Source organism: Helianthus annuus, chromosome 14, assembly GCF_002127325.2.
Source record: "Helianthus annuus cultivar XRQ/B chromosome 14, HanXRQr2.0-SUNRISE, whole genome shotgun sequence".
Classification (NCBI taxonomy): Eukaryota; Viridiplantae; Streptophyta; class Magnoliopsida; order Asterales; family Asteraceae; genus Helianthus; species Helianthus annuus.
In genome coordinates, this window is record NC_035446.2 from 73,791,537 (window position 1) to 73,804,617 (window position 13,081).

At 41.0% G+C, this 13,081-nt stretch overlaps 3 non-coding genes across 3 annotated transcripts; all 3 read right to left on the reverse strand.

Annotated features, from left to right (window-relative positions):
- Positions 1 to 2,407: 2,407 nt before the first annotated feature.
- Positions 2,408 to 2,514, reverse strand: LOC118486892. The gene has a single exon (XR_004880058.1). It is a non-coding gene; the product is annotated as a small nucleolar RNA R71 (small nucleolar RNA).
- Positions 2,515 to 5,359: 2,845 nt separating this feature from the next.
- Positions 5,360 to 5,466, reverse strand: LOC118486923. Its single transcript, XR_004880090.1, has one exon. It is a non-coding gene; the product is annotated as a small nucleolar RNA R71 (small nucleolar RNA).
- Positions 5,467 to 8,290: 2,824 nt separating this feature from the next.
- On the reverse strand, positions 8,291 to 8,397 carry LOC118486924. Its single transcript, XR_004880091.1, has one exon. It is a non-coding gene; the product is annotated as a small nucleolar RNA R71 (small nucleolar RNA).
- Between the last annotated feature and the right edge of the window lie 4,684 nt (positions 8,398 to 13,081).

A 13,081-nucleotide genomic window follows, 5' to 3' on the forward strand; every position in this document is an offset into this window, starting at 1 on the left:
CCCGACCCCCCGACAGCATCTTCCCAAGCAAAAACAAGTGAACAGAAGGCTGAACACGCCCCGTGCTCAATGAGCACGAGGGCGTGCCCAAGTGTCTGCAGAAAAGACAAAGTTGTAGAAGCTTCTATCACCCACCACGGGGCGTGCCCAGCGGACACGAGGCCGTGGTCAACTCTAAGATTCGCAAAATCTAGAGGAATCTTGATAGTATAGATACGCTTCTGCACACGGGGTCGTGCCCAGCGGACACGGGGGCGTGGTCAACTAATGCAGACAAACTGCAATTAATGAAGAAAGAGACGGAGGATGGACACGGGGCCATGCCCAATGGACACAGGGCCGTGCCCGAGCTGCTGTTCAGGCTATAAATAGGGATGCTTGGCTCATTTGCAAACCATCCCTTGGCACACCACCCCTCTCACACTTCACCCACCCACCACCACCATCACAACACCATCATCCACCAGCATCATCCATCATCCATCATAGAGTGTGTGAGTCGTCTTGGGATCCAAGATTGATCGTAAGAGTTCTTGACAATCAAAGGCCATGTTTGCCTAAGTCTCTTACATCACTTGGTGAAGACAAGTGTCTAGTGTAATACTTTTTATTTTTAATCTTTTCGCACTTTTTATTTGGTTATGTATTAATGACTTTAATAACTAGTTTCTTATGTTGAAGGTGATTCTTCCTTATCGTTTGTCTGTGGTGTCTTGGCATTATTTTACTGTCTATATAAAATAAAAGATTTTCACCATTCATATCTCCACGGTCTATATGGAGATATGTTGGCTACCTGGCCGGGGGTTAAGGGAACAGTTTGATAAGAGTCTTGCCTTGTTCAGTGTATAGATCTTGCAAGGACCTAGGTCAAATTTAGTAGGACCTCCTTCAATACCCACCGGTATTGGATGGCGGGGGTCCGAACTCTTTGATCCCCTCATATGTAAGCTACTATTAAAACTTTAACCCGGCTACTTAGGACTGTATCCAGGCTGACTCAGACTACTTAGCCGAGGGTAACGTAACCTTCAAACGAGGGGCCTACCACATTATGCATTAATAACTTAATTAATTATCTTTCAATATTCCGTCCCTTTAGGATTGTATCCTTGCAGACTCAAACTACTGGGTTAAGGGTAACGTCACCTTCAAAAGAGGGGCCTACTACAATAACTAAGATAATCTCTTAAAAAGTGCAAAAGTGCGGAAATAATCAAAGGTTACACTACACACGAGTCGGATCCAAGTGATTCATCTTGTCTATCTGTTTTTCTTTTTATTTTATTTTTCAGCGTTTTAGTTAGTTTTTATTTTTCTAGTTTAAAAACCTTTTTCTAACTTTTGATTTGATTATTCGTTAAGGATAAACCGGTACTAAAAGCACTTGTGTCGTTGAACGACCTCGGTATCTTACCAACACTATACTACGCTCACGATGGGTGCACTTTCCCATATGTGTGTTTAGTGTTAGTAAATATCGTGTTTTATAAATTTAAAACTTGGCTAAAAAGTGTCAAAGGGCTTAAAATATACATTAAAAATATATAACACAATACGCACATCAAGTTTTTGGCGCCGCTGCCGGGGATACAAGGATTTTAAGGAAGTTAGGAATCAACGGCCTAATCGTTTTTTCTAATTTTTTTGTTTTTTTAGGATTTTATTAATTTTTCAATTTCTGCAGAGCTCAGCACGGGTCGTGCCTGTTCGGACACGGGCCGTGCCCAGCATTGTTACTGGCAGTTTTTATTTTCCGAGTTACAGAGAGTTGAGCATGGGGCCGTGTCGGTGCAACACGGGGCCGTGTCAAACTCCCCAGTAACAGGGATCCGGAAAACAATCACTGTATCTCCGACCACAGGCCGTGTTCATCTGAACACGGGGCCGTGGTGAAGCTTCTGACCAAAGTTCTTTTTGTTTTTATTGCAGGACTTGGAACCCAGGCACCACATCTGAACTCTCCACGTAGTAAAAGAACCCCTAGACGAACCCGAACGCTTTCTAAGAAGAAGACTTAAAGCTAAAAACCAAGAGAAAGTTTCGGGGGACCCACTTCCAATGGCGGACCAACATACCCTCATAGATTACCTACGACCCACCGTGGGTAATCTCGGCGCCGCTATCAATGCACCGAATGTCGAAGCCAACAACTTCGAGCTTCGGCTACATTTGACTACATTGCGGACGAGGATCCTCATCTACATATTACTAATTTCTTTGAAATATGTGATACCTTTTGGATCAATGGAGCATCAAACGACGCCATCCGCCTTCGAATGTTTCCATTTTCACTAAAAGACCGAGCTAAGGCTTGGCTTAATGCCCTCCAGTTGGCTCGGTAAACACCTGGGATGAACTAGCCCAAAAGTTTCTATATAAGTATTTCCCTCCTGCTAAAACGGCTAAATTAATGACTGAAATTAATACATATTCACAAGAGGATGCGGAATCCTTATATGAAACTTGGGAAAGTTTTAAGGAGCTACTAAGAAAGTGTCCTCATCACGGTCTTGCGGTGTGGCAACAAGTATCCACTTTCTACAATGGGTTGTTGCCACACACAAGACAAACACTTGACTCTAGCTCCGAGTAAAAACCTAGTATACTATATATAAAGCATCTCCTATGGACAAAATAGTAATTTACATTCAATTTTTTAAGATGGCAGATGAAAGGTTAACTTAAAATGCCAAATTGTTTACTGTATTGTTCCCTTTTTGCCCTTGATGTGTGCAAAATGCAACATATAAATTACATCAAATGTGGCATAAAACTAACCCTTTTTTAGTACTAATGTTGGAAAAAGTGTGTTTTTGTCTTCCTTTTGTATTTTCAGGATTAAATGAGCTCAAATGAACAAAAAAAGCAAAAAGGCAGCTAAATCTAACATAAATACAAGAAAAGGAATAAACGTGGCATGCCCGACCCCCCGACAGCATCTTCCCAAGCAAAAACATGTGAACAGAAGGCTGAACACGCCCCGTGCTCAATGAGCACGAGGGCGTGCCCAAGTGTCTGCAGAAAAGACAAAGTTGTAGAAGCTTCTATCACCCACCACGGGGCTTGCCCAGCAGACACGGGGCCGTGGTCAACTCTAAGATTCGCAAAATCTAGAGGAATCTTGATAGTATAGATATGCTTCTACACACGGGGTCGTGCCCAGCGGACACGGGTGCGTAGTCAACTAATGCAGACAAACTGCAATTAATGAAGAAAGAGACGGAGGATGGACACGAGGCCATGCCCAATGGACACGGGGCCGTGCCCGAGCTGCTGTTCAGGCTATAAATAGGGGTGCTTGGCTCATTTGCAAACCATCCCTTGGCACACCACCTCTTTCACACTTCACCCACCCACCACCACCATCACAACACCATCATCCACCAGCATCATCCATCATCCATCATAGAGTGTGTGAGTCGTCTCGGGATCCAAGATTGATCGTAAGAGTTCTTGACAATCAAAGGCCATGTTTGCCTAAGTCTCTTACATCACTTGGTGAAGACAAGTGTCTAGTGTAATACTTTTTATTTTTAATCTTTTCGTACTTTTTATTTGGTTATGTATTAATGACTTTAATAACTAGTTTCTTATGTTGAAGGTGATTCTTCCTTATCGTTTGTCTGTGGTGTCTTGGCATTATTTTACTGTCTATATAAAATAAAAGATTTTCACCATTCATATCTCCACGGTCTATATGGAGATATGTTGGCTACCTAGCCGGGGGTTAAGGGAACAGTTTGATAAGAGTCTTGCCTTGTTCAGTGTATAGATCTTGCAAGGACCTAGGTCAAATTTAGTAGGACCTCCTTCAATACCCACCGGTATTGGATGGCGGGGGTCCGAACTCTTTGATCCCCTCATATGTAAGCTACTATTAAAACTTTAACCCGGCTACTTAGGACTGTATCCCTGCTGACTCAGACTACTTAGCCGAGGGTAACGTCACCTTCAAAAGAGGGGCCTACCACATTATGCATTAATAACTTAATTAATTATCTTTCAATATTCCGTCCCTTTAGGATTGTATCCTTGCTGACTCAAACTTCTGGGTTGAGGGTAACGTCACCTTCAAAAGAGGGGCCTACTACAATAACTAAGATAATCTCTTAAAAAGTGCAAAAGTGCGGAAATAATCAAAGGTTACACTACACACGAGTCGGATCCAAGTGATTCATCTTGTCTATCTGTTTTTCTTTTTATTTTATTTTTCAGCGTTTTAGTTAGTTTTTATTTTTCTAGTTTAAAAACCTTTTTCTAACTTTTGATTTGATTATTCGTTGAGGATAAACCGATACTAAAAGCTCTTGTGTCGTTGAACGACCTCGGTATCTTACCAACACTATACTACGCTCACGATGGGTGCACTTTCCCATATGTGTGCTTAGTGTTAGTAAATATCGTGTTTTATAAATTTAAAACTTGGCTAAAAAGTGTTAAAGGGCTTAAAATATACATTAAAAATATATAACACAATACGCACATCAAGTTTTTGGCGCCGCTGCCGGGGATACAAGGATTTTAAGGAAGTTAGGAATCAACGGCCTAATCGTTTTTTCTAATTTTTTTGTTTTTTTAGGATTTTATTAATTTTTCAATTTCTGCAGAGCTCAGCACGGGTCGTGCCTGTTCGGACACGGGCCGTGCCCAGCATTGTTACTGGCAGTTTTTATTTTCCGAGTTACAGAGAGTTGAGCACGGGGCCGTGTCGGTGCAACACGGGGCCGTGTCAAACTCCCCAGTAACAGGGATTCGGAAAACAATCCACTGTATCTCCGACCACAGGCCGTGTTCATCTGAACACGGGGCCGTGGTGAAGCTTCTGACCAATGTTCTTTTTGTTTTTATTGCAGGACTTGGAACCCAGGCACCACATCTGAACTCTCCACGTAGTGTATGAGCTCCAGTTCTAATACAGATGTAAAAGAACCCCTAGACGAACCCGAACGCTTTCTAAGAAGAAGACTTAAAGCTAAAAACCAAGAGAAAGTTTCGGGGGACCCACTTCCAATGGCGGACCAACATACCCTCATAGATTACCTACGACCCACCGTGGGTAATCTCGGCGCCGCTATCAATGCACCAAATGTCGAAGCCAACAACTTCGAGCTTCGGCCACATTTGACTACATTGCGGACGAGGATCCTCATCTACATATTACTAATTTCTTTGAAATATGTGATACCTTTCGGATCAATGGAGCATCAAACGACGCCATCCGCCTTCGAATGTTTCCATTTTCACTAAAAGACCGAGCTAAGGCTTGGCTTAATGCCCTCCAGTTGGCTCGGTAAACACCTGGGATGAACTAGCCCAAAAGTTTCTATATAAGTATTTCCCTCTTGCTAAAACGGCTAAATTAATGACTGAAATTAATACATATTCACAAGAGGATGCGGAATCCTTATATGAAACTTGGGAAAGGTTTAAGGAGCTACTAAGAAAGTGTCCTCATCACGGTCTTGCGGTGTGGCAACAAGTATCCACTTTCTACAATGGGTTGTTGCCACACACAAGACAAACACTTGACTCTAGCTCCGAGTAAAAACCTAGTATACTATATATAAAGCATCTCCTATGGACAAAATAGTAATTTACATTCAATTTTTTAAGATGGCAGATGAAAGGTTAACTTAAAATGCCAAATTGTTTACTGTATTGTTCCCTTTTTTCCCTTGATGTGTGCAAAATGCAACATATAAATTACATCAAATGTGGCATAAAACTAACCCTTTTTTAGTACTAATGTTGGAAAAAGTGTGTTTTTGTCTTCCTTTTGTATTTTCAGGATTAAATGAGCTCAAATGAACAAAAGAAGCAAAAAGGCAGCTAAATCTAACATAAATACAAGAAAAGGAATAAACGTGGCATGCCCGACCCCCGACAGCATCTTCCCAAGCAAAAACAAGTGAGCAGAAGGCTGAACACGCCCCGTGCTCAATGAGCACGAGGGCGTGCCCAAGTGTCTGCAGAAAAGACAAAGTTGTAGAAGCTTCTATCACCCACCACGGGGCGTGCCCAGCGGACACGGGGCCGTGGTCAACTCTAAGATTCGCAAAATCTAGAGGAATCTTGATAGTATAGATACGCTTCTGCACACGGGGTCGTGCCCAGCGGACACGGGGTCGTGGTCAACTAATGCAGACAAACTGCAATTAATGAAGAAAGAGACGGAGGATGGACACGGGGCCATGCCTAATGGACACGGGGCCGTGCCCGAGCTGCTGTTCAGGCTATAAATAGGGGTGCTTGGCTCATTTGCAAACCATCCCTTGGCACACCACCTCTTTCACACTTCACCCACCCACCACCACCATCACAACACCATCATCCACCAGCATCATCCTTCATCCATCATAGAGTGTGTGAGTCGTCTCGGGATCCAAGATTGATCGTAAGAGTTCTTGACAATCAAAGGCCATGTTTGCCTAAGTCTCTTACATCACTTGGTGAAGACAAGTGTCTAGTGTAATACTTTTTATTTTTAATCTTTTCGCACTTTTTATTTGGTTATGTATTAATGACTTTAATAACTAGTTTCTTATGTTGAAGGTGATTCTTCCTTATCGTTTGTCTGTGGTGTCTTGGCATTATTTTACTGTCTATATAAAATAAAAGATTTTCACCATTCATATCTCCCCGGTGTATATGGAGATATGTTGGCTACCTGGCCGGGGGTTAAGGGAACAGTTTGATAAGAGTCTTGCCTTGTTCAGTGTATAGATCTTGCAAGGACCTAGGTCAAATTTAGTAGGACCTCCTTCAATACCCACCGGTATTGGATGGCGGGGGTCCGAACTCTTTGATCCCCTCATATGTAAGCTACTATTAAAACTTTAACCCGGCTACTTAGGACTGTATCCCTGCTGACTCAGACTACTTAGCCGAGGGTAACGTCACCTTCAAAAGAGAGGCCTACCACATTATGCATTAATAACTTAATTAATTATCTTTCAATATTCCGTCCCTTTAGGATTGTATCCTTGCTGACTCAAACTACTGGGTTGAGGGTAACGTCACCTTCAAAAGAGGGGCCTACTACAATAACTAAGATAATCTCTTAAACAGTGCAAAAGTGCGGAAATAATCAAAGGTTACACTACACACGAGTCGGATCCAAGTGATTCATCTTGTCTATCTGTTTTTCTTTTTATTTTATTTTTCAGCGTTTTAGTTAGTTTTTATTTTTCTAGTTTAAAAACCTTTTTCTAACTTTTGATTTGATTATTCATTGAGGATAAACCGGTACTAAAAGCTCTTGTGTCGTTGAACGACCTCGGTATCTTACCAACACTATACTACGCTCACGATGGGTGCACTTTCCCATATGTGTGTTTAGTGTTAGTAAATATCGTGTTTTATAAATTTAAAACTTGGCTAAAAAGTGTTAAAGGGCTTAAAATATACATTAAAAATATATAACACAATACGCACATCAAGTTTTTGGCGCCGCTGCCAGGGACACAAGGATTTTAAGAAAGTTAGGAATCAACGGCCTAATCGTTTTTTCTAATTTTTTTTAGTTTTTTTAGGATTTTATTAATTTTTCAATTTCTGCAGAGCTCAGCACGGGCCGTTCCCAGCATTGTTACTGGCAGTTTTTATTTTTCGAGTTACAGAGAGTTGAGCACGGGGCCGTGTCGGTGCAACACGGGGCCGTGTCAAACTTCCCAGTAACAGGGATCCGGAAAACAATCACTGTATCTCCGACCACGGGCCGTGTTCATCTGAACACAGGGCCGTGGTGAAGCTTCTGACCAAAGTTCTTTTTGTTTTTATTGCAGGACTTGGGACCCAGGCACCACATCTGAACTCTCCACGTAGTGTATGAGCTCCAGTTCTAATACAGACGTAAAAGAACCCGTAGACGAACCCGAACGCTTTCTAAGAAGAAGACTTAAAGCTAAAAACCAAGAGAAAGTTTCGGTGGACCCACCTCCAATGGCGGACCAACGTACCCTCATAGATTACCTACGACCCACTGTGGGTAATCTCGGCGCCGCTATCAATGCACCGAATGTCGAAGCCAACAACTTCGAGCTTCGGCCACATTTGACTACATTGCGGACGAGGATCCTCATCTACATATTACTAATTTCTTAGAAATATGTGATACCTTTCGGATCAATGGAGCATCAAACGATGCCATCCGCCTTCGAATGTTTCCATTTTCGCTAAAAGACCGAGCTAAGGCTTCGCTTAATGCCCTCCAGTTGGCTCGGTAAACACCTGGGATGAACTAGCCCAAAAGTTTCTATATAAGTATTTCCCTCCTGCTAAAACGGCTAAATTAATGACTGAAATTAATACATATTCACAAGAGGATGCGGAATCCTTATATGAAACTTGGGAAAGGTTTAAGGAGCTACTAAGAAAGTGTCCTCATCACGGTCTTGCGGTGTGGCAACAAGTATCCACTTTCTACAATGCGTTGTTGCCACACACAAGACAAACACTTGACTCTAGCTCCGGGGGACTTCTAGGTAATCGTCGCCCAAATGAAATATATAATCAAATTGAGGAAATTGCTCAAACCAATTTTCAGTGGCACACTCCCCGAGGCAATAAATCTATTGCCCCGGGCGCCCATAAGGTTGATGAAAGCACTTCTTTACAAGCCCAAATCGAGGCCCTTTCTTCGAAAATCAAAAAGCTAGAAATGGCAAAAACAGCCTCGGTCATGGCTTGTGAAGGGTGTGGTGGGTCACATGAAAATTGGAGTTGTATGAAACAAGTAGATGATCAAACAGAGTCGGTAAACTACATTGATAATAGACCTAGGCCGTCGGGTCCTCTAACGGGTACCTACAACCAAGGATGGCGTAACCACCCTAACCTTGGTTGGAGAGAACCAGGCAATGGTAGTAACCAACAAAATCTAAACCAACGAACAAACTTTCAACAACCAAGAATCAAGTCACAAAATTTCTCTCAACAACAAGGTGGACGAGAAAGGCTTGAAGATACTGTATCTTACCTCATCTCCGACACCGAAAAGAAAAACTTGGATCGATTTCAACAATTGAAACGAATTTTAGAAATCAACAAGCTAGTATACAAAACATTGAAAAGCAATTAAATCAAATAGCTCAGAATTTCTCCGAGAGACCACAAGGCGCGTTACCAAGTAATACCGAAACCAACCCAAAGGCACAAGTACATCTCATAACATTGAGAAACCGTACCGTGGGTCCTGAAGAGGTTCCATTACCGCCAACTGAAAGAAGCCAATCTAGCCAAACCACAACTCCACCCACGCCCCAACAAGAGAAGGCTTCTCCACCAATTAAAGAGCCTACTAGGGCTCCTCCGATTCCATACCCCGGTCGGTTAATTCGTCAAAAGACCGATGAGCAATTCGGAAAGTTTGAACATTTACTAAAACAATTGCATGTTAATATTCCATTTATCGAAGTCCTAACTCAAATGCCTAAATATTCAAAATTTATGAGGGACTTCCTCACTCATAAAAGGAAAATTGAATCATTGCAATTAGTTAATTTAGGCGAAGAATGCTCTGCCTTACTACTCAACAAACTCCCGCAGAAGAAGCTTGACCCCGGAAGCTTCACAATTCCTTGCTCGATTGGGGAATCCCCCATTCGTAATGCACTAGCCGATCTCGGGGCAAGCATCAACCTCATGCCCTCATCAATGTTCAACCGACTCGGCTTAGGGAAAACAAGCCCTACAAAAATAAGCATACAACTCGCCGATAGATCCGTCAAATATCCACAAGGTGTCGTTGAAAATCTATTGGTCATAGTCAGCGAATTTGTCTTTCTGGCCGACTTTGTCATACTAGATATGGAGGAAGATGCCGAAGTACCACTCATCCTAGGGAGGCCATTCCTAGCTACGGCCCAAGCAGTGGTAGATATGAATGATGGAACACTAACGTTGAGGATTGGGGACGAGGAAATGAAGTTTGGAGTTGGAAAAAGAGTAGAAGACGAAGACCCGGTCAACTACATGAAGGTCATTGACTCGAGTTTGGATGATGCTCTCCGACGGTGTAGCATGGGATGCAAAACATCCCACTTGGGTAACATATGACCAGGCTTTGGGTCTAGCCAATGACCCTTATAAACGTGGCGCACCACGGAGGCATTCCGCGGAACTATCCTTAGTTTAGTTTAGATTAATTTTTTTTGATTTCAAGTTCAGTTTTAATTTTTAGGAATAAGACACACTCGGGATGGTGAAGGATACCAAGGGAAACTTGAACTAGCTGTCACACCCCGACCCACAACGGAATAGGTGATTGGGGCATGATCGGGTTGACTCGAGAGCTTATGACTTGCTATTACTTGTTTTAAATAATAATTTATTCATAACAAGTGTTTTACATAACAAATAATTCAAATAAACAATTACAAATGAGACATTGATCATAACCACTAAGCTATATTTATCCGTTTCTTGTTAACTAAGGCCTATCCTATGTCCAATCTTCTCTTCAAGCATGTTCACCTGTATCATGTGTAAAAATAGTTTTTGGGTCAACAAAGGTTGGTGAGGAGATCTTTATTTGTTTTTATTAAACTTAAAAAATTTATTTGATTTTATTTAATAAAAATTATTTAACATGCAATATTAAGTGTAATAGGTGACATAAATCAATTAATTCAATTATCAACCAATCCATATGTAAATAATGTAACCTAACATAACAAACCATAAGAAGTTGTAGGATTGTTCGCAGACCCAAACGAGTCGTTCAGAAGAGGTCTCGTTCAACACGAAAGGCGGAAACAGACGTGTCGAAGTTATTTCAGCTGAATTACACAAGAAATCACTTTAAACTGACTCTGTATTGATATCAGATCGTGTTACAATGCTGGAGACACTTCGACAGAGCTTCGCTACCGGAATCGAATCGTTACAAATGAAATGGAACAACAAGTATTTATAGGCTTCATGATTTCGCACGAAATGGTACAAACGAAATGGTCAGCTCATTTCGTTCGAAATGACAAAGTCATTTCGTGCGAAATGGCCTCCAGTCCATTTCGTGTGAAATGCCCATAAACACACTTTTCTCGTATTTCGTGCCCTGACCTATCTAATCTAATACAAGACTCGATACAAGACGAAGTCGACAAACATATGCACCAACAGACTCCCCCTTGGATGTTGACGAAGTCTTCAGTGTTTAGTCTTCAATCTTCAGTCTTTATCAGTCTTTTTCTCTCCAAAGTATTTGACAATGTAAAGCATCCTCAATCTTCTTTTTTCTCTTTATCAACTAATCTCCCTCTTGGATGTTGATCTTCAAAGACTCAGAATCGCAACCTTGCTCTTGAGCTTTCTAATTCTCTTGATCAGGTCTCTTGATTCCTTAAGTTCATCAGCATCAGCAACTTGTGTGAATCACGGTCCAGAATCAGAACCTGGCTCTTTACATCTTCAGACTCTCCCTATCGATAAGCTGGGATCGCAGTATTGTTTTCACAGAATCAGGATCGTGACCTGGCTCTTTGTAACACCAGAATCAGAAACCCGGCTATCCTGCACATCCTCTACCCCAAAAAAAATTTCACAAATTTATATATCACTTGCAGGTATCAATTAAAACAAAATATGATTTTACAATTTTGTTCCCTGATGAACCACTTGTAGAAAATATCGTTAAACAAACTTTCCCAACCCATTGTTCATCATGTTTAGCACTCGGAATTTTGAAAATTTAGCTTTTCATCATCAGTTGTTGAAAATCTTTTTGTATTTTCAAAAATTTATGCGAAAACACAATAAAAATCTTTTTTGAATTTTTGATTTTAATAGAAAGCAGTAAAGAAATATTTACAAACAATATTTTTGTGAGTTTGTGTAAGAGGATCATATCAGTTTTTAAGACATATCACCAACACCGTTAAGCTTTAGGCATTTTAAGTTCTAAACAATTCACTTAGATTGCCAGTATACTGATCCACTTAAATTTTCACACAAAGTTCAACTGTTTCGAGATACGAGATTAGTGATTTAAGCATTTAAATTTATTCGCGTGTACCACCTCAGAATATACTCTCGTATCCAAACTTCTATATTCAGTCTTACAGGTGAGTGTACACTAATGATAACTGTAAACGGGTAAATGCGAGACCATGAGAGCTCAGGTTAGAACTTCCATTCAGACAAAGAGATGATGGCTTGTCTTTAGGTGTGTCCCGTTTGGGGATCTTTTCTTCAACAGCACATGATTAGCATTTTTCAATGTTTCATCATTTTTTCTACTGAGGGTGAGCTTAAAGATTTAACCAGTACAGAGCATTATAGGAGGACTAGGCTATTGCTGTTGGTGCATTACATCTATTGACTTCGTCTTGTATCATGTAATAGAATAGGATAGGTTAGAATAACCAGTGCACGAGGTTCGAGAAACGATGTTTAGGAGTTAAGGGAGTGATTTCGCTCATATGTACATGTCCATATAAGCGAAATCAGAAACATCAGATTTTGCTCATATGGCATGGTCATATAAGCGAAACCTGGTCAAGTATAAATAGGTGCACTGTTCATTCATTTGGTACGGATTCAGAAATTGTAACGAAGTGCTGCCAAATTGTTCTCAGGTTGTAATCAGTGTTAAATCAATCCAAGAGACATTATAATTAGTTTGAGCGTCCCTTTCATTGTTTTCGCCTTTGAATCGGATAAACAACTCTTCTGATTGACTCATTCGGGTCCAACAACGATCCTACAAGTGGTATCAGAGCACAGGAGGAAGAGTTTAGCTCATTTGCATCAGTTTTCTGTCTTCTACACTTTCTTTTTCAATCTGAACAAGATTCACCGGTCAAAATCAGTTCAAAATTTCACAGTTTGTGTAAAATTGGACATAGATAAACCCTTGAAAGTTTCATTTCTAAATTCGGACTAAAAATGGACAAAAATGGACATCGAGTTGATTTCGCTTTTACGGAAAATGTATGATTTCGCTTTTAGGTCCACATGATTTCGCTCCAATGAAAATAATTTCTTGGGATTTCGCTCCAGAGTACATCTAATTTCGCTCATGTGTACATATGTTGAAGGGATTTCGCTGATTAAGTCTTAGGGTTTTCGCTCATAAGGT